Genomic DNA, 18,489 nt, shown 5'->3' on the forward strand with positions numbered 1-18,489 from the left:
GTATGGCCAGGTGGCACAATGGATGGAGCCCCAGCCCTGGAGCCAGGAGCACCCAAGCCCATATCCGGCCCATATACCCAACAATCACCCAGCTATGTGACATGAAAGCCACCTCAACCCCATTACCCTGCAAAAACTAGGGGAAAAAAAGACCCAAAATAAAATAGTAATAATAGGGGTGGCTGGGTAGCAGATAGAGCATTGGCCCTTGAGCCAGGAGCACCCGGGTCCAAATCCAGCCTCAGTCACCCAAAGATCACCCTGCTATGCAGCTCCAGGCAGGCCACCCAGCCCCATTTGCCCTGCACCCCCCCCCCAAATAATAATAATAAAAAATGCTTCAGTCTTTGTTCTAACACCAACAACTCTGTCACGGATGGATCACATTCTTTATGGTAAGTCCATGGCAAAAGTTACTTCTGTATTTTTCCACCGTTGCTGATTGCAACTCCCTCCTTTCATATTTCTCCACTACCATGTACTATATTTTCTCTCTCCTTTCACTCCGACTCTGCTGTAGGTTATCTGAGTGGTGCAGCAGCCAGATCCCTGGTCCTGGGGCCAAGAAGCCCTGAGCCCCCATACCACCCCTTAGGCCAAACATCCACCTGGCCTTATGGTCCCAGACAGGCCTTCCAATCCCAGTCCCTTGTAAGAAGTAAAAAAGAAAATGTGTTATATCTGACCACTCTCCCACCATGGTCCATCCTCTCCTCCATCACTCATATCCCCTCCTTACTCCAGATGTCTATACCCCATTGAGTATATATATGCTGTTTCCTCTCCTAGCCACCTCTGATGAGAGCAAAGATTCTCTAATTCCCCCTTGCCTTCTCCCTTCCATATCATTGTAATAAAGAAAAATCTTATTATATGAAATATCTTGGCCTATTCCCCCTCTCCTTTTTCTTTCTCCCATTACATTTCCCCTTTTTTTCTACTGACTCCATTTTTACACCATATTGTATCTTCAAATTCAGCTTTCTCCTGTGCTTCAACTATAAAAGCTCCCTCTGCCTGCTCTGTTAACTGAGAAGGTTCATATGAGTATTATCAGTGTCATTTTTCTATGCAGGAATACATGCAGTTCATCCTCATTAAGTCCCTCATATTTCCTCCCTCTCCTCCAATCTCCATGCTTCACCTGAGTCCTGTATCTGAATATCAAACCTTCTGTTCAGCTCTGGCCATTCCAAAAGGAACATTTGAAATTCCCCTGGTTCATTGAAAGCCCATCTTTTTCCCTGGAAGAGGACATTAGTTTTGCTGGGTAGCTGATTCTCGGTTGCATTCTAAGCTCTTCTGCCTTCTGGTATATTATATTCCAAGCCCTACGATCTTATAAATGTAGTTGCTGCTAAGTCCTGTGAGATCCTGACTGCAGCTCCATGATATTTGAATTGTGTCCTTCTGGCTGCTTGTAATATTTTCTCTTTGACTTAGGAGTTCTGGAATTTGGCTATGATATTCCTAGAGGTTAGTTTTTTGGGATCTCATTCTCGGGGGGGAGGGTGGATCAGTGGATTCTCTCCATTTCTATTTTGCCCTCTGCTTCTAGAATATCAGGTCAATTTTCCTGTAGTAATTCTTTGAAAATGATGTCAAGGCTTTTTTCCTGATCATGACTTTCAGGTATTCCAATAATTTTTAAATTATCTTTCCTAAGTCTGTTTTCCATATCAGTTGTTTTTTCAATGAGATGTTTCACATTTTCTAATTTTTCATTTTTTTGGTTTTGAAGTAATGAATCCTGGTTTCTCATAAATTCATCAATCTCCCTGGGTTCTATTCTTTTTCTAAAGGATTTGTTTTCCTCAGAGAGTTTTCTTATCTCTTTTTCCATCTGGCCAATTTTGCTTTTTAAAGCATTCTTCTCAACTTTTTGAACTGTTTTATCCATTTGGCCTAAGCTGGTTTTTAGCATGCTTTTTTCTTCAGCATTTTTTTGGATTTCCTTGACTAGGCTGCTGACTTCATTTTCATGTTTTTCCTGCATCTCTCTCATTTCTTTTCCCAGTTTTTCTTCTAACTCCCTCACTTGATTTTCAAAGTCTTTTTTGAGCTCTGTCATAGCCTGAGCCCAATTTCTGTTTTTCTTGGAGTCTTTAGATGAAGGAGCTTGTGCTTCCTCATCTTGAGACTGAGTGTTTTGATCCTTCTTGGGCTCACAGGCAAAATATTTCTCAATGGTCTTCCTCTTTCTCTGCTTGCTCATTTTCCCAGCCTGGGCCTGGTTTTGGGGTGCTTCCTGAGCTTTTGGTACATTCCCACAAGGGTCTCAGTGTGTGGGGCTCTGTCCTCCCTCCTGGTCTGTGAATGACCATATGCACCCCCCCCTCTGCCACGGGCATGAGATGGGGGGGGCTGCTTTTCTATGGGGGGGCCTAGACTGCGATCAGAATCTGAATGTGGTCAGAGCCCCAGAGTCCTGTTCCAGGGACAGATGACAGAGCTCTGCAGTCTCTCTCCACTCCCCTCCCTAGGTTCAATGGGTTCATGCCCTGGGGTCTCCTGCTTATTGCCTCCACCTGCTTCTGTTCCTGGTTCTGGACTGCCTTGGCCAAGCTGCTGGCTGTGTGCCCCAAGGGCTGGTGCTTGCTCTGGCAGAGGTCCCCCACTGCCCCCCTCCACTTTGTGCCTGCTGCTCCCCGGGGTGTAGGTCTGGAGACTCCCCCGCTGCTGTGAGCCACGGCTCCCAGCACCCTGGGGCTGCCTCCAGAAGGCTAAAGTTCTTTCACTCTGCTGGGCCACCCCTCTGGTGGCCGTCCCTCCAACCCCGGGGAGCAGAGCCTGTCTGCTCTTTCCACTCTAGGAGAACTGCCTCATTGGGTCCCTCTGTGGTTTCTGCCCTTTGAAAGCTGAGTCCTTAGTTTCGAAGTCTCACTAGGAAGCTTCTAAGAGAAGTTCCTCTCTAGTCACCATCTTGGCTCCACCCCTACTATGATTTACTTTGCTAAAACTTGGTACTGTCCTTTATCAATGTTTTATGATGTAACTTAACTTACTTTTACAAATTTTTTTAAAGCAAGTGAAAACTATCTCCCAAATCATCCCAAGCATTGCTTTATAAATTATGCCTACAGACTTTATACTGATAAGTAATTATTCCTTAATGATAATATGAAATAACACTTTCTACATAGAGCCTTTCCTGATTCCATTCATTTTTATACTAGTCTTTTTTTTTTATATATTGACTTTGTATTGCTATAATCTAGCACACAGTAAATGGCTGTTGTTGCTTGAATGCCTACCCATCAGATTGAAAAGATAATCCAAATTTTTTTAAACTTCAAATGTTAAGTTATGCTAGTGTAGAGATTGTTTTAAGTTTATTCTATTGTTCAGTACATTCATCCTATTTTATTTGAAAAATTGTGTAAAGTACCTTCTAATATAGTCATTATTAGCAGGGAGAGAAGGATATGTTTTGTTTAAAGTGAATCTTCTAAGTGAAAATAATTTTGTCTGTACCTTTAATTTTTATATCATAATTTCCTGTGATGCTCCACATCTTAGGTCCTTTGGGAAACCCATCCCTTATAACAATTTTTTTTGAATTTTTTTTTAAAGAAAGATTTTATTTATTTTGAGTTTTACAATTTTCCCCATATTCTTGCCTCCCTCCTCCCACCCCTCACAGAAGGCAGTCTGTTAATCTTGACTCCAGGGCTGGTGCTCTATCCAATGTGCCACTTAGGTGCCCCCAGTCTTAGTCTTTACATTGTTTCCATGGTATACAATGATCCAAGTTGAGTGTTATGAGACAGAAATCATATCCTTAAGGAAGAAAAATAAAGTATAAGAGCAAAATTAAATAATATGATAATGGTCCCCCCCCCCCCCAATTTAAGGTAATAGTCCTTGGTCTTTGTTCAAACTCCACAGTTCTTTCTCTGAATACAGATGATATTCTCCATTGCAGACAGTACCAAATTGTCCCTGATTGTTATACTGATGGAATAAGCAAGTCCATCAAGGTTGATCATCGCCCCCATGTTGCTGTTAGGGTGTACAGTGGTTTTCTGGTTCTGCTCATCTCACTCAGCATTAGTTCATGCAAATCCCTCCAGGTTGCCCTGAAATCTTGTCACTCCTGGTTTCTAATAGAACAATAGTGTTCCATGACATACATATACCACAGTTTGTTAAGCCATTCCTCAATTGAAGGACATTCACTTAATTTCCAATTCTTTGCCACCACAAACAGGGCTGCTATGAATATTTTTGTATAAGTGATGTTTTTACCCTTTTTCATTATCTCTTCAGGGTATAGACCCAGTAGTGGTATTGCTGGATCAATGGGTATGCACATTTTTGTTGCCTTTTGGGCATAATTCCAAATTTCTCTCCAGAAAGTTCGGATGAGTTCATAACTCCACCAACAATGCATTAGTATCCCAGATTTCCCACAACCCTTCCAACAATGATCATTATCCTTTCTGGTCATATTGGCCAGTCTGAGAGGTATGAGGTGGTACCTCAGAGATGCTTTTATTTGCATTTCTCTAATAAGTATTAATTTAGAGCAATTTTTCATATGACTTTGGATTACTTTGATTTTCTCATCTGTAAATTGCATAAAAAATTTTTTAAAAAGAGGAAAGTCAAAATTGAACAAGATAATGAAATAATTTGACAGTAAATGAATTCAACATTTCCTTCCATCTTCTAATGAAATATATCAGAGCCCCAAATTCCATAGTATCATAGAAATTGAGACTTGGAGGAGACTTTAGGAGCCAATCTGGTCAAACCTGTACCTAATTAATTTTTATTTATAGTAAACTTGCTTTTATTTTTACTATTTAAAAAATGTTTATTATTTCTCTGGTCTAACTTGATTCCTAACAATAAATATCTAACATTTATATAATTTCTGCAGAGTGTGAGACACTATTCTGAGTGCTTTGCAGATAGCTCATTTTTTGTCCAGTTAAAGAATTTTGAATTCAGGAATACTATCCTAAAAATGCAGTGTTTTGGAGGGTTTTATATCTGAACACAGAGCGAAGGGCTTTTCTGAGAAAGCCCCATGTCCCTTGAAAATCTATGGCTGGGACCTTGGAAGCCACCAGGAATAACAGAGCTTGTGGTACAGTGGAACTTAGACTAGGTCGGTCCATGTATCCAGGGGCTTCATGAGATGTCATCAAGGGCTTTAAAGATTCAGGATGCAGAATCACAATGATGTAGAGGAGATGGATATCAGGAACCTAGGGCAAGACTGCCAACCACCTTACCCAAAAGTTAAGTTTGGTTGGAACCTATCCCTAATTGAAAGCCCCAATTCAGGAACTAATGAATAGACCAAAGAGATCATAAACCAGTAAATAATCATTATTGTAAATATAAAAATGCCAAAAATCTATGCTAGGTGGAGAAAATAATTCTGTAATAATAGCAAGTAGAGTTAAGGGAGAAACATGCCTTTTCCATAGGATTAAATGAATACCTAGAAGACATAAAGCTTAACCTTATTGTAGTAACAGATTCTCCGAAAACCAGAACAGACCAAATAAGTTGAATATGAGCAAGAGACAAAATGATTTTTTGAGAAAAAAATAGAAAATCTAAGATAACTGATAGCCAAATCATCTGTTCTTGAAAACAGATCCAGTAAAGAACTTAAGAATCATCAAACTCCTAGAAAATAATATTTTTTAAAAGCCTAGTAACATTTCAAGAAATCATACATGGAAATTGCCCAGATCTATTGGAACCAGTGAAGATAAAAATTCACTGATCACTCCCTGAAGGAAACCCTAACAGGGAAGTATCCCAGATATGTCAGCCAAACTTGAAAGCTTTCATTTTAAAAAGAAGAGTTTTGCAGATTTCCAGAAAGAAAGTTTTTAAGTACTAAGGAAATGCAATGCAAATTGCATAAGTTATTGCAGTTAATACCTCAAGGGAGAGGAGATCTAAGGAAACAGTATTCCTAAAGACAAAAGATATATGGCTTATTTCTATAGTTATACAAAAATGTTCTAAATCACTATTGATTTGAAAAATGCAAATTAAAACAGCTCTGAGATACCGCCCCATACCTATCAGATTAAAAAGAAAATTAAATGATAAATTTGGAAGGGACATAGGAAAAGTGGGGCACTAATGCATTGTTGGTGGAGTGCTGAACTGACGCAATCATTCTGGAGAGCTATTTATAACTATGCCCAAAGGGTGATAAAACTGCATACTCTGATCCATTACTAGGTCCATATCACAAAGAAATTTTCTTTTTAAGGGGAAAAGATCCACTATTCAAAAAATTTAGAGCAACTCTAATTCTAAGAATTAGAAATCAAAGTGATGTCCATCAGTTTGGGAGATGGCTGAACAAGTGTCATATGATTGTGATGGAATATTATTGTGGTATAAGAAATGAAAAACAGGATGATTTCAGAAAAACCTTGGAAAGATTTGCCTGGACTGATGCAGAGGGAAATGAGCAGAACAAGAATGCTTCATACAGTAATAGTAATATTGTATAATGTACTGTGAATGATTTGGCTGTTCCCAGCAATATAATCCAAGACAATCTCATTGCACTTTCATGCCATTTGGCTCCAGAGAAAGAACTGATTATCTGAATCCATCCATCCACCCTTCCTTCCTTCCCTCCCTCCCTCCCTCCCTCCCTCCCTCCCTCCCTCCTTCCTTCCTTCCTTCCTTCCTTCCTTCCTTCCTTCCTTCCTCTTTCTCTCTCTCTTTCTCTTTCTTTTCTTTCTTTTTCTTTCTCTTTTCTATCTTTTTTCTCTTTTCTCTCTTTCTTGCTTTCTTTTTCTCTTTCTCTTCTTTTTCCTCTCTCTCTCTCTCCCCCCTCCTCTCTTCTCTCCTCTCTTTCGGAATCTTCTCTCTCTCTCTCTCTCTCTCTCTCTCTCTCTCTCTCTCTCTCTCTCCTCTCCTCTCCTCTCCTCTTGCTTTCTCTGAGAGGTATAAAACTTCCTCTTTATTTGGAATAAGAACATTTATTTTCCTAAAAATAATAATTAGTAATCTATATGCATAGAAATAAATGAAGTCTTTGCCTGAGTTAAATCTCTGCTGAACTAGGTAGAATCGCTTGGTCTACAAGCCACTTACACAAAGAAGTTTAACCCCTGCCTATGGTAAGACCACTGAAATGAGAATTAAAATTCTCATAAATGATTCTTAAACCAACGATATACTAGGAGAGGATGAGTGACAAAGGCTAATACCCTGATCTAGTGTGCAAACCACTGGAATGTAATGGGATAGAGCAGATCCCTTTAAAGCGACACACATTTAGGGGGATAGTCTATACAGACAGCTCAGAGCGAACCTCCTACAAATGCTCCATCCTTTCTAAATGTGATGTGTTGGGTGGGATGGAGGTGATTTAAACAGATTCACTTTGTTAGATTCTACTTCTAGGAATCTAACAGCACAGAGAAAAGACAAAACTGGTTGACAATTAGGAAAATGGAACAGAAAAAGATTTCACTTTTGAAAACCAGATGGATGAAAACAGAAATAGCCCAAAAGATAAATAGGAATAACTATCTTTACTGACCTGTTATAAAAACAAACAGGAGAATCCAAATGTCTCAGATGAGTCTGGAGCTTGTAAGCAGCATCCTCTAGTCCTAAAATGAAATTTTAAAGGGAATATTCCTTCCTTTCATCTGAAACCTGGAGTGGAAATGGAGAATGCAATAATTGGTACAGTGCTTCCTCATCCATTGTTTTCATGGTCAATCAAGATAACATCTGTCCTGGGTGGGGTATGGAGAAACCAACAAATAAACTTTACTGTTATCATAAGCAACAGCAGGAAGAAGCACAAGCTGGATAACAGGAATCCACAGGCTCTGATTACAAGTAAAATATCTTACTGGCATATAGAGCAGGTAATAAAGAAGAAAATCAATGGCAGTTATGTTGATCTACAAATTATTTTCAGCTGACCTTTGAAGTGAGACAGGGAGTTTTTTTTGTTTATATTATTTCAATAATCTTATGAGAGTAATCATAAACCCCCCTCTCCCCCCAAAAGGGATGCGATACCTCAAAATAGTGAGAGAAGGGGAAGTTTGGTGGCACAGTGGATAGAGCACCAGCCCTGGATTCAGGAGGACCTGAGTGCAAAACCAGCCTTAGATACTTTCTAATTGCCTAGCTGTGTGACCTTGAGCAAGTCACTTAAACCCATTGCCTTGCTTAAAAAAAAAAGAATAGTAAAAAAAAAGTGTACTTCAATCTGTGTTCACATTCCAATGACTCTGCCTCTGGGGTGAGTTGCTTTCTTTATCATAAATCCTCCAGAGAAGTTGCTTCAATATTTTTTCCATAGTTGCTGTCACTAGCTATCACTATTCCTCCCTACTCTCATCTATTCCATTCTCTCTCTCTTATTTCATCCTCTCCCTGTTCAGAAGTGTGTTGTATCTGAGCACCCTCTCCCACAATTGTCCCTCTCTTCTTTTTATTTTTTTGGTGTCTTCTAAACTTTATTCATTTTTTAAAATTTTTCTTTAATTCATTTCCACATTACTAAAATATTCTTGTTGTAAGAGTAAACATAATATCCCTTCCCCCCACAAAAATATAAAACCCTATGAGAAATAAAGTGAAAGAAAGAGGGGGAAAAATGTGTTTCAGTCTGTGTTCTGATACCATCAGCTCTGTCTCGGGTGGATCACATTGTCATAAGTTTATCAGAGAAGTAACTTTCATATTTTTCCACAGTTGCTGTTGCTGATTGTAATTCCCTCCATCCATTCCTCCGTACTACCATCTTTTATATTTTCTCTCTCCTTTCCTTCTGTCCCTATTCAAAAACTGGGGCAGCTGAATGGCACAGTGGACAGAGCACCTGCCATGGGGTCAGGAGGCCTCAAGCCTACATCCCACCCCAGAGACCCAGCAATCACCCTGTGTTCCCAGACAGGCCACCCAATCCCACCACCTTGCAAAAAGTAAAAAAGAAAATGTGTTATATCTGACTGTCCTCTCCTAAGAGAAGATAGTCCTCTTCTCTATCCCCTACATCCCCCCTCCCTTGCCCCTGTCCCCTTTCTCCTTTTTCTTCTAGGTTTCTATATCTTATTGAGTATGTATGCTGTTTCCTCTCTGAGCCATTTTCAATGAGAATGAAGGCTCCGCCATTCCCCCTTACTTTCCCCCCTTCCGTACCATTGCAAAAAGCTATTTCTTGAGTCTCTTACATGAAATATCTTAGTCTATTCTACTTTTCCTTTCTCTTACACCCAGTACATTTCCCTTTCATCCATTTTTACAATATATTATACCTTCATATTCATCTCTCTCCTGTGCCTCATCTATAAAAGTTCCTTCTAACTGCTCTATTAAATGAGAAGTTCATATGAGTTTTATCAGTATCATCTTTCCATGCAGGAAAACACACAGTTCATTGTCATTAAATCCCTCATAATTTACCTTTCTCATCCACCCTTTCTATGCTTTACCTGAGTCCTGTACTTGAACTTTCTGTTCAGCTCCGGTTATTTTAACAGGAACATTTGAAATTTCCTTCTTTCATTGAAAGCCCATCTTTGTGGAAGATGTTCAGTTTTCCTGGGTAGTTGATTCACAGTTACATTCCAAGCTCTTTTGCCTTCCAGAATATTATATCCCAAATTTTACAAGCCCTTAATATAGTTGCTGCTAAGTCCTTTGTAATTGTAACTGCAGTTCCACAATATTTGAATTGTGTCCTTCTGGCTGCTTGTGTCCTTCTGGCTTCTCTTTGACTTGGGAGTTCTGAAACTTGACTATAATATTCCTGGGGGTTGCTTTTTTTTGGATCTCTTTTGGAGATCAATGGATTCTCTCAATTTCTATTTCACCCTCTGCTTCTAGGATGTCAGGGAAATTTCCTGTATAAATTCTTTAAAAATGAAGTTAAAGGGGTGGCTAGGTGGTACAGTGGATAGAGCACCAGCCCTGGTGTCAGGAGTACCTGAGTTCAAATCCGGCCTCAGACACTTAAAATTACCTAGCTGTGTGGCCTTGGGCAAGCCACTTAACCCCATTTGCCTTGCAAAAAAAATGAAGTTAAGGCTCTTTTCCTGATCATGACTTTCAGGGAACCCAGTAATTTTTAAATTATCTTTCCTGTATTTGTTTTCCAGATCAGTTGTTTTTTCAATAAGATATTTCACATTTGCTTCTAGTTTGTCATTCTTTTGGTGTTGAATTATTGCAAGTATTGATTTCTTGCAAAGTCATAAGTTTCCTTTAGCTCCATTCTATATTTGAAGGATTTGTTTTCCTTAGAGAGGTTTCTTATCTCTTTTTCCATCTGATCAATTCTACTTTTTAAAGGATTCTTTTCCTCATTAACTTTTTGAACTGTTTTATCCATTTAACCTAAACTGGTTTTTTGGATTTTTTTTTTTGACTTTTGCAAGGCAAATGGGGTTAAGTGGCTTGCCCAAGGCCACACAGCTAGATAATTATTAAGTGTCTGAGGCCGGATTTGAACTCAGGTACTCCTGACTCCAAGGCTGATGCTCTATGCACTGCACCACCTAGGCTCCCCACAAACTGTTTATTTTTTTTATTTTTATTAAAGTTATTATTTGAGTTTTACAGTTTTCCCACAATCTTGCTTCCCTCCCCCCACCCCCACCCCACAGATAGCACTACATCAATCTTTACTTTGTTTCCATGTTGTACCTTGATCCAAATTGGGTGTGATGAGAGAGAAATCATATCCTTAAAGAGAACAGAATTCTAAGAGGTAACCAGATCAAACCATAAGACATCTGGGGTTTTTTTTCCGAATTAAAGGGAATAGTCCTTGTACTTTGTTCAAACTCCACAGCTCCTTATCTGGATACAGATGGTACTCTCCTTTGCAGACAGCCAAAAATTGTTCCCAATTGTTGCGCTGAAGGAATGAGCAAGTCCTTCAAGGTTGAACATCACTCCCATGTTGCTGTTAGAGTGTACAGTGTTTTTCTGGTTCTGTTCATCTCACTCAGCATCAGTTCAAACAAATCCCTCCAGGTTTCCCTGAAATCCCGTCCCTCCTGGTTTCTAATAGAACAATAGTGTTCCATGACATACATATACCACAGTTTGCTAAACCATTCCCCAATTGAAGGACATTTACTGGATTTATAATTCTTTGCCACCACAAACAGGGTTGCTATAAATATTTTTGTACAAATAATGTTTTTAGCCTTTTTCCTCATCTCTTCAGGGTATAGACCCAGTAGTGGTATTGCTGGGCCAAAGGTTATGCACATTTTTGTTGCCCTTTGGGCATAGTTCCAAATAGCTCTCCAGAAGGGTTGGATGAGTTCACAGCTCCACCAACAGTGTAATACTGTCCAATAGTGTCCCAGATTTCCCACATCCCTTCCAACAATGATCATTATCCTTCCTGGTCATACTGGCCAATCTGAGAGGTGTGAGGTGGTACCTCAGTGACTCTTTAATTTGCATTTCTCTAATAATTAATGATTTAGAGCATTTTTTCATATGGCTATGGATTGCTTTGATCTCCTCATCTGTAAATTGCCTTTGCATATCTTTTGACCATTTGTCAATTGGGGAATGGCTTTTTGTTTTAAAAATATGACTCAGTTCACTGTATATTTTAGAAATGAGTCCTTTGTCAGAATCATTAGTTGGAAAGATTGTTTCCCAATTTACTACTTTTCTTTTGATCTTGATTACATTGGTTTTATCTGTGCAAAACCTTTTTAATTTAATGTAATCGAAATCATCTAATTGGTTTTCAGTGATGTTCTCCAACTCTTCCTTTAGTCATAAACTGTTCCCCTTTCCATAGATCTGACAGGTAGACTAGTCCTTGATCTTCTAATTTGCTTATAGTATTGCTTTTTTTATGTCTATATCCTGTAACCATTTGGATCTTACCTTGGTAAAGCGTGTAAGGTGTTGGTCTAATCTAAGTTTCTTCCATACTAACTTCCAATTATCCCAGCAGTTTTTATCAAAGAGAGAGTTTTTATCCAGGTGGCCAGACTCTTTGGGTTTATCAAACAGCAGATTACTATAATCCCCTCCTGCTTTTACACCTAGTCTATTCCACTGGTCCACCACTCTATTTCTTAGCCAATACCAAACAGTTTTGATGACCGATGCTTTATAATATAATTTTAGATCGGGTAGTGCTAAGCCACCTTCGTTTGCATTCTTTTTCATTAAGCTCCTGGCAATTCTCGACTTTTTATTTCTCCATATGAATTTACTTACAATTTTTTCTAGCTCATTAAAGTAATTTTTTGGAATTTTGATTGGTAGGGCACTAAACAGATAGTTTAGTTTTGGTAGAATTGTCATTTTTATTATATTAGCTCTACCTATCCATGAGCAGTTGATATATGCCCAGTTATTTAAATCTGATTTAATTTGTGAGAGAAGTGTTTTATAATTGTTTTCAAAAAGATTCTGAGTCTGTCTTGGCAAATAGACTCCCAAGTATTTTACACTGTCTGAGGTTACTTTGAATGGAATTTCTCTTTCTAGCTCTTCCTGCTGTTTCTTGCTAGTCATATATAGGAAAGTTGAGGATTTATGGGGGTTTATTTTATAACCTGCACCTTTGCTAAAATTGCTAATTGTTTCCAGTAGTTTTTTAAATGATTTCTTGGGATTCTCTAGGTAGACCATCATGTCATCTGCAAAGAGTGAGAGTTTTGTCTCTTCCTTCCCAATTCTAGTTCCTTCAATTTCTTTTTCTTCTCTAATTGCTGATGCTAACATTTCTAATACAATATTGAATAGTAGTGGTGATAATGGGCACCTTTCTTTAACCCCTGATCTTACTGGGAATGACTCTAGCCTCTCTGCATTGAGTATAATGTTTGTTGATGGTTCCAGATAGATACTGCTAATTATTTTAAGGAACAGTCCATTTATTCCTACACTCTCTAGTGTTTTTAATAGGAATGGATGCTGTATTTTGTCAAAAGCTTTTTCAGCATCTATTGATATGATCATATGGTTTCTGATAGGTTTATTATTGATATAATTGAGTATACTAACAGTTTCCCTAATATTGAACCAACCCTGCATTCCTGGAATAAATCCTACTTGATCATAATGTATTATCCTAGTGATGACTTGTTGTAGTTGTTTTGCTAAGATTTTATTTAGGATTTTTGCATCTATATTCATCAGGGAAATAGGTCTACAATTTTCTTTCTCTGTTTTAACTCTTCCTGGTTTAGGTAGCAGTACCATATTGGTTTCATAGAAAGAGTTAGGCAGAGTTCCATCTTTCCCTATTTTTCCAAAGAGTTTATATAGGATTGGAACCAATTGTTCCTTAAATGTTTGGTAGAATTCACTTGTGAATCCATCAGGCCCTGGAGATTTTTTTTAGGGAGTTCACAAATGGCTTGTTGAATTTCTTTTTCTGAGATAGGGTTGTTCAGATATTTAATCTCTTCTTCATTTAACCTGGGCAACTCATATTTTTGTAAATATTCATCCATTTCACTTAGATTATCAAATTTATTGGCATAAAGTTGGGCAAAATAATTTCGAATTATTACTTTAATTTCCTCCTCATTGGTGGTGAGTTCACCTTTTTCATTTATAATACTAGCAATTTGGTTTTCTTCTTTCTTTTTTTAATCAAATTGACCAGAGGTTTATCAGTTTTATTGGTTTTTTCATAATACCAACTTTTGGTTTTATTTATTAATTCAATAGTTTTTTTGCTTTCAATTTTATTAATTTCTCCTTTGATTTTTAGAATTTCTAATTTGGTATTTGATTGGGGATTTTTGATTTGTTGTTTCTCTAATTTTTTAGTTGCATGTTTAGTTCATTGATTTCCTCTTTCTCCAATTTACTCATATAAGCATTTAGAGCTAGAATATATCCCCTGAGAGTTGCTTTGAATGAATCCCATAGGTTTTGGTATGTTGTTTCAGTATTATCATTATCTAGGATAAAATGGTTAATTCTTTCTATAATTTGTTTTTTGGTCCATTCATTTTTTAAGATGAGGTTATTCAGTTTCCCATTTGCTCTGGGTCTATATCTCCTTGGCCCAGTATTGCATATGACTTTTATTGCATTGTGATCTGAGAAAGATGTATTCATTATTTCTGCCTTTCTGCAGTTGATCATTAGGTTTTTATGTCCTAGTACATGGTCAATTTTTGTATAAGTTCCATGTACTGCAGAGAAAAAGGTATATTCCTTCCTATCCCCATTCAGTTTCCTCCATAAGTCTACCATATCTAATTTTTCTAACAATATATTTACCTCCCTAATTTCTTTCTTGTTTGTTTTATGATTTGATTTATCTAGATCTGATAGCAGGAGGTTGAGGTCTCCTACTAGTAGAGTTTTGCTGTCTATGTCTTCCTGTAATTCTTTCAGCTTCTCCTCTAAGAATTTGGGTGCTGTTCCACTGGGTGCATATATATTCAATATTGAAATGACTTTATTGTCTATGGGACCTTTTAGGAGGATACAGTTTCCTTCCTTATCTCTTTTAACACTATCTATTTTTGTTGCTGCTTTGTCTGAGATAAGGATTGCTACCCCTGCTTTTTTTACTTCAGCTGAAGCAAAATATATTTTGCTCCAACCTTTTACCTTTACTGTATATGTATCTCTCTGCTTCAAATGAGTTTCTTGTAAGCAGCATATTGTAGGATTCTGGTTTTTAATCCACTCTGCTATTCACTTACATTTTAAGGGAGAGTTCATCCCATTCACATTCAAGGTTATGGTTACTAATTCTTTATTGCCCTCTGTGCTATCTTCCCTCCATTTGTATTTTCCCCCCTTTCTCCCCCCTTTATCCATATTCCCCAGTATTTTGTTTCTGAATACCACCCCCTACAGTGTGTTTGCCCTCCTATATCACACCCTCCCCTTCTTTCCCCTTTCCCTTTTTCCCTTTTCCCTTCCCTTCCTTTTGTTATTTCCCCCTTTTCCCCCCACTCCCCTTCCCTTTCCCTTTCTCTGTCACCCCTCCCCTTTTCTCCTTTTACTTCTTGAAAGGTTAGATGTTTTATAAGTTAACTGAGTATGTGTAGGTTGACTTTAAGCCAACTCTGATGAGAAGAAGATTCAGGTGTTTCTCCTCTACTCCCTTCTTCCCCTCTATTACCATAGGTTTTTTGTACCTCTTAGTGTAATGAAATTTGTCCCATTCAATCCCCTCCCTCCTCCCATCTCTTTCCTGTCCCCCGTTTTAGGGAAGTAGTGTATTTTTTTTAGATCATTCTATCTAAGTCATAGAAAATTCTGAGTGTCTGTCCCTTCTAGTTCAGTATATTCTGTTGAATAGAGTCCAAATTCCTGAGAGTTATTAGAGTCTTTCTCCCCAGTGGAGTTAAAGCCAGTTACATCCCATTAGATATCAGTCTCATGGATAGGTCATGGATGTCCATCATTTCTGGCTAGGTATATTCTCTCTGTTAGAGCTACATTTCTCAGGATTTATGAGAGTCTCTACCCCCCCCCCCCCCCCCCGCCCAGGCTGGGATATAGCCAGTTTCAACTTGCTGGATTGCATTTTTTTACTTTTACTGCCCCCCCCCCCTTTTTAACCTTTTCATGTGTCTCTTGAACCTCCTGTTTGATATCCAGTTTTCTGTTTAGCTCTGGTCTTTTCATCAGAAATTTTTGGAATTCTTCCATTTCATTAAATGTCCATCTTTTTCCCTGGAAGAGAAGGCTCAGCTTTGCAGGAAAGTAGATTCTTGGCTGCATTCCAAGCTCACGTGCTCTTCGAAATATCTCGTTCCAGGCCCTTTGATCCCTTAAAGTTGATGCAGCCAGGTCCTGCATTATCCTTACTGTGGCTCCTTTATATTTAAATTGCTTCTTTCTGGCTGTTTGCAGGATTTTCTCTTTTATCTGATAGTTCTGGAGTTTGGCCACAACATTCCTTGGTGTTTTCCTTTTAGGATCTTTTTCTGGTGGGGATCCATATACTCTTTCAATAAGTACTTTGCCCTCCGATTCCATGATGTCAGGGCAGTTTCCTATCACTAGATCTTGTAATATTAAGTCCAGACTTTTTTTCTCTTCAATGTTTTCAGGAAGTCCTATAATTTTCAGGTTTCCCCTCCTCGATCTATTCTCGAGGTCAGTGGTTTTGTTGATGAGGTATTTCACATTTGCTTCTATTTTTCCTATTTTTTGATTTTGTTTAACTGACTCTTGCTGTCTCGTGGAGTCATTAGTTTCTGTAGACTCCATTATTTTTGGGGGGGAGGAGTTTTCTTCATTAACCTTTTCCAATTGGTCAATTCTAGTTTTGAAAGAGCTTTCCATTTGACCAATTGAGGTTTTGAGAGAATTAATTTCTTTTTTGCATTTGCTCATTTGAGGATCTGAGAGATTTATTCTCATTTTGTAATTGTCCAATTGATGATCTGAGAGATTTATTCTCCTTTTGTGTTTGTCCAATTGTACTTTCTAAGGTTTTGTTTTCTTGTTGCAAGGTATTAATTGTCTCCCCCAAATTTTCCAGTTGATTTTTAAACTCCTTCCTTATTTCTTCAAGGAAGTCTTTCTGTGCTGGAGACCAGATTGTATTCTCCTCAGATGTTCCAGGTCTCTCTGGGTTGGGGTCTTTCCCTTCCAGGAATTTTTCTATGGCTCGCACTTTCTGCTGACCCTTCTTCATTATGCTAAGACTTTGAGTTGGGTGGGGCTGGTTCCCCTGGGCTTGGGATCTCTAAAGGCTTTACTGAGTGCAGTTTCTCTGCCTGGCCAGTAGGAGGTGCTGTTTGCCCTCTCTGTGGTGTCTGTGACCTTGATTGTGAGGCCTTCTCCCTTTGCTTGAGGGAGGGAATTGGAGCTATTGAATTTTTTCGCCTTCAATCAATGAAGGGCTTTACCCTGGCTTGAGGTCATTCCTCAGCTGGGCTGGTTCTTTTGCTCACACACCTGGGCCTGAGGCAGAAGTAATTTGCATTTGTTTGGGAGGAGGCCTCAGTGCAATGGAGGCATGGGCTCAGAGTTTCTCAGACCTGAGGAGCCCAGGGATGGTGTCCGCAGCTGTCCTGCACCAGACCTCTCCACGCAGCCCCTTCCCCAAGCTCCAGGGGGACAGCACCAACACCAGCGCCTCTGCTTCCCCGTGGACCTAAGCCCCCTTCATCCAGCCCCACCGCTGATCCAGCAGGTCTGGCTCTCGGGCCCTCAGACTCCCGGTTCCGATTCAGCTGTTGGTCTGGCTGATCCTCCCTGGGAGCTCAGACTCACCTGCTGGTACTCAGCCAAGGCTGCTGCGGGAGACAAATCCTGAGGTAGATTTTCCTCTCCTAGCTTTTCTTCCTGGGTTTCCTGGTTCAGATTTCTTTTAAGAGGTTTGTTTCATGTGATAGATGGGGAAGAGATCAGGAGACTTTAGAACTGTGCCTGTCTTCTCTCCGCCATCTTGGCCAGAAGTCTCTCACAAACTGGTTTTTAATATGCTATTTTCTTCAGCATATTTTGGATTGCCTTGACTAAGCTGCTGACTTGATTTTCATGTTGTTCCTACATCTGTCTTGTTTCTCTTCCCAATTTTTCTTCTACCTCTATTACTTGATTTTCAAAATCTTTTTTGAACTCTGAGTCCAACTTCTATATTTTTTACAGTCTTTAGATGCAGAAGTTTGGACTTTCTCATCTTCAGAGTGTGTATTTTGATCCTCCATGGGACCAAAGTAATTCTCTATGGCCAGGTTCTGAGAAGAGTTGATCTTAGGAAGACAATCAGAAAAGAATAAAATATACTGAGAGAGTGTTAAATAGGGTCAAATGTTGCAAAGAGACAAAAAAATTGAAAAAATTCTATATCTCACAATTAAGAGATATTCATAACTTTGAGACAGCAGTTTCAGTTGAAACCAGATTGCAAATGATTTAGAATTAAGTATAGATTATTTTCCCCCACTAGAATTTTTGTCTATGAAAGGTTGTAGCTATATAAGATAATAATTGCTTGAGATGTTGGTTTTGTGTTTGTTTTTTGAATTTGTTTATTTTTGAATTTTACAATTTTACCCCAATCTTGCTACCCTTTGTTTTAACAATAAGGGTGATCTAAGAATATAGGCTACATTTAAAAAGCCAATAGAGATTATTACTGAGTGAACAAAGGGATCTTTCTGAAAAGAAAACATGATAGGGCAATCAAATTGAAGGTTAAGATGGACAATGAGGAATTTGAGGCAATGACAGGCAAATAATCCTCTTTCAATGTTTCTACAACAAGGTAATTAGGTTCTGGAAGACTGTGTCAACAGAGCACAAACTCTGATAGCTTGTGATGTTGCTGATGCTGACGTAGAACTCTTGCTCCACATCACTCTTTCTGTCATAAGTATTGATGCATTTGAGGAGAATCTGAGTTTAAACTGGTGAAGCTGCTGAAAATGAAATAATGTGAAGTAGGCAAGAGCATGGGTTTTAAAGATAGAGGAGAGACTCTTAAGTGAATATAGTTATCAGGATTGGAAGAATCAGCCCTGGTCCTACAACTACTTTGCCTTGATAGTACCC

This window comes from Macrotis lagotis, chromosome 7 (genome assembly GCF_037893015.1).
Source record: "Macrotis lagotis isolate mMagLag1 chromosome 7, bilby.v1.9.chrom.fasta, whole genome shotgun sequence".
NCBI lineage: Eukaryota > Metazoa > Chordata > Mammalia > Peramelemorphia > Peramelidae > Macrotis > Macrotis lagotis.